Here is a 3,012-nt window from a genome sequence, read left to right as displayed (position 1 = left end):
GAAGGAGACTTGGTCCTAATATTACCCAAAGAAGATCGTTTCTGTGTGATGAAGCATCCACTTCTGCTTCTGTCCATATGTCCATCTGAAGTGTGACTCTTATTAGATTATACTCAGCCCCAGTCTGCATGAGCATCTAGACATAGGCCCGTTCCTCCTTGGAGAGCCCTGTCTCCCACACATGTTCCCAGTGCAAGGGCTAGTATGAAGAGCTCAGAGTATGCCAGAGGCTGCTCTGCCCAGCCCGGGTCACTGTAGACAGTGAGAAGCAGAAAAACATTTTGAAGAATATTAAAAGACAAAAATTGAATTGGAATTAGAATCAGAATCGGAAGGTGGCAGACCAAGAGTAGACAGAAGGAGGGCTGGGGGCAGGATGTGCTGGGGAGGCAGCTTAGTTGGTGGAGTACTTTGCCTAGCATTCATGAAGCCCTGGGTTCAGTCTCCAACACCGAACAAAACTGGGCATGGTGGCACATGCCTGTAATCCCAGCACTCAGAAAGTGGAGACAGGAGGCACTGAGTCATCTCTCTAAATAGTGCATTCAAGGCCACTTGGATGGATGGATAAATTATATATATAATAGATAAATGAGGGAGGAGGAGAAAGAAGAGAAAGAGGGAGAAAAAAAGGAAAGAAAAAGAAAGGAAAAGGAGAGGCAGAAGTTGTAGAATGGCAAAGAAAAAAGAGGCTTCCGCCTGCCCTACATGATTAGCCACATAACTGATGGGCTCGCCCTTTGAATGACAGCTACCGTCTGGCACCCACTGTAGCATCCTATGATGCCCTTATTTGGACCTGATAACACTGTATTAAAGTGCTGACTGTGATGCTTCTGGCCTGCGTTTTCTCATTCCCTGCTCTTAGCCTTTAATGGCCAGAACTCAGGACTTCCAAAGAGTACAATGGGATAGATGAGGCACTAATTGTTAAAGTGTGCACTGCTATAATTATTGTGGCCTAAATACAGTTTAGGAGCCCAAATCCTTAGGTCTAAAGAGGGAGGATTATTTCTCATAGTCCATTCTCCATGGCCTCTTCCCTTGTTACTAATACTCCTTTTGAGGTTTTTTTTTTTTTTTTTTTTTTTAAGGAATAAAAAGACTTTGATATTCCATCCTTTGAGTTACAACTGGGGCACCTGGGAGAGGGAAGAGTTGCAGTGGTATGAAGGAAGAAGGGGCTCAAGATCACTGGAAGTCTAGTGCACTTGGCTTTTGTATTGGAAGGGCTCGTCGCCTGTCTCGTTGAGAAAACACGTGTGGACAATGGCTCCTGTCACTGCAAAGGAGTCACAATTATCAGGACAACAGTCTTCAAATTAACCCCTTTTTCTCCTGGCCCACAGTCCAGGGAATGCAGATGCAGGCACTGGGGTTGGCAATGCCAGCAGAAAAGTTGTTGATGTTGGAGGTTTTGTGGAATCCAATTAGACACTGGGCATTGTCCATGCCTGCCTTGGGATTGTAAGCTAAATGTGGTACTGGTGCCGCTTGCTTAATTTCTCAGTGGCCTCCTCAGTGTACTTCAGACCATTCTCCTCCTGCATGGCCTTGGTGCTAACATTGGTATGGCACCCCACACCATTCCAGTCCCAGGAATAGGCTGGAGATCAAAGGTTGCTGTCATTCCAAAGTCTTCGCATATATGATGCGAGATGAAATGAGTCACCCAGAGATGATCTCCCATGTGGATTCCTTCCCCAGGTCCTGTTTGGAGTTCTCACTAGGCATGACCTTAGCATTTGTTTCTATAATATTGACTCCAGCATGCAAGTATGCCTGATAGCAAGCCTCCATGATATCCCTGCCATAGGCTTTGTCTGCTTGCACACCACAGTAATACGGACCTTGGGGGCCTAGGAAAGCCATTGGAAGGCCAACCAAAAGGGTACCCATCTGTTCCCATGAGAGTATATTCTTGCTCCACTCTAAACCAGGGGTGCTGGTTGTTTACCATGTCCATTATCCGTTTACAAGTGTGCCTTAAATTGGTCTCTGCAGGCTTCCGGTTGTACTTGAAAACTTGAAAGGAACACCAACTTGTTGGGGTCTTTGCCAAAGGGGTCCTGAAACATGTTGGAGCCTTTAGACTGACAGGTACTAGAGCCATCAAAATTCCACTCGGATAACGCTTCTCTCTACACTTGGGCTCACAGTCCAGGGTGCAGGTCTTGCAGCAAATCCTTCTCCAGTATCATCAACCCAGATATCCATGGCTTGGACTTTCTCACCATGGGGCAGGGACATGGACATTGGCCTGATGCCTTTGTTCAAGTGGGAACTTGCTGAGGTGGCCATGGTGGAAAGTGTTCTGAGCAGTGGCTGGCAGGATGATGGGTGGGTGGACAGGTCGCGAGAATGAGGTGAGGCAAGCAGAGCGGAGAGGAGATTGGTGTGGCGCTCAGGCACTATGTTCTACTTTCGTTCTTGGTTCTGAGATTTTTTTTCCCATCTGCAACTCTCTCTATCTCCAGCATTAGAGAAACCTTGTAGAAATTGGAAGCCAGGTGCTATGAACAGGTGCTTTTAGTATTGTTGTCTTTGTAGACTGGAACCTGACTCCTCACTGTCCTCTAGAGCATGGAAACCCCACCATTTGGTGGGTGAGGATCTTGGTGACCTGCTGCTAGTTGCCCCTTAACCTCTACCTGCCCTGCTTTCTTCAGTTTCCGGGTGAAGGGTCAGGTAGCGCTAGGTCATATGTCCAGAATCCAGGTGAGTGTTGTATGAGAGGCTTGAATACAGATGTAGGGATTTGGTCATAAAGATTCTACAGAGCTGGAAAACCAGTGGATGTGGTGGCCACTCAGGCTAGCACACCTCAAGTCAATGGCTAACGATGCAGCCGTTGGTTATCTGGCAGAAGCAGGGACCGTGTGGGCCTGTCCAGTATGATCAGAAGCCACTGGATGGATGGACAGTTGCTGGGGAAGAAAGAGAGACAGACAGAGAAAGGGAGAGAAGAAAGAGAGAATATAAATCCTTCCTTTCATCTTCTATCACTGGTTT

The 3,012-nt window shown here is 47.1% G+C and overlaps 1 pseudogene; it reads right to left on the bottom strand.

Annotated features, from left to right (window-relative positions):
• Positions 1–1,202: 1,202 nt before the first annotated feature.
• On the bottom strand, positions 1,203–2,301 carry LOC118597085 (annotated as a pseudogene).
• Positions 2,302–3,012: the final 711 nt, after the last annotated feature.

Source organism: Onychomys torridus, chromosome 16 (genome assembly GCF_903995425.1).
Source record: "Onychomys torridus chromosome 16, mOncTor1.1, whole genome shotgun sequence".
NCBI lineage: Eukaryota > Metazoa > Chordata > Mammalia > Rodentia > Cricetidae > Onychomys > Onychomys torridus.
The sequence above is the reverse complement of the archived record's forward strand: the minus strand, read 5'-3'. Positions and strand labels throughout refer to the sequence as shown.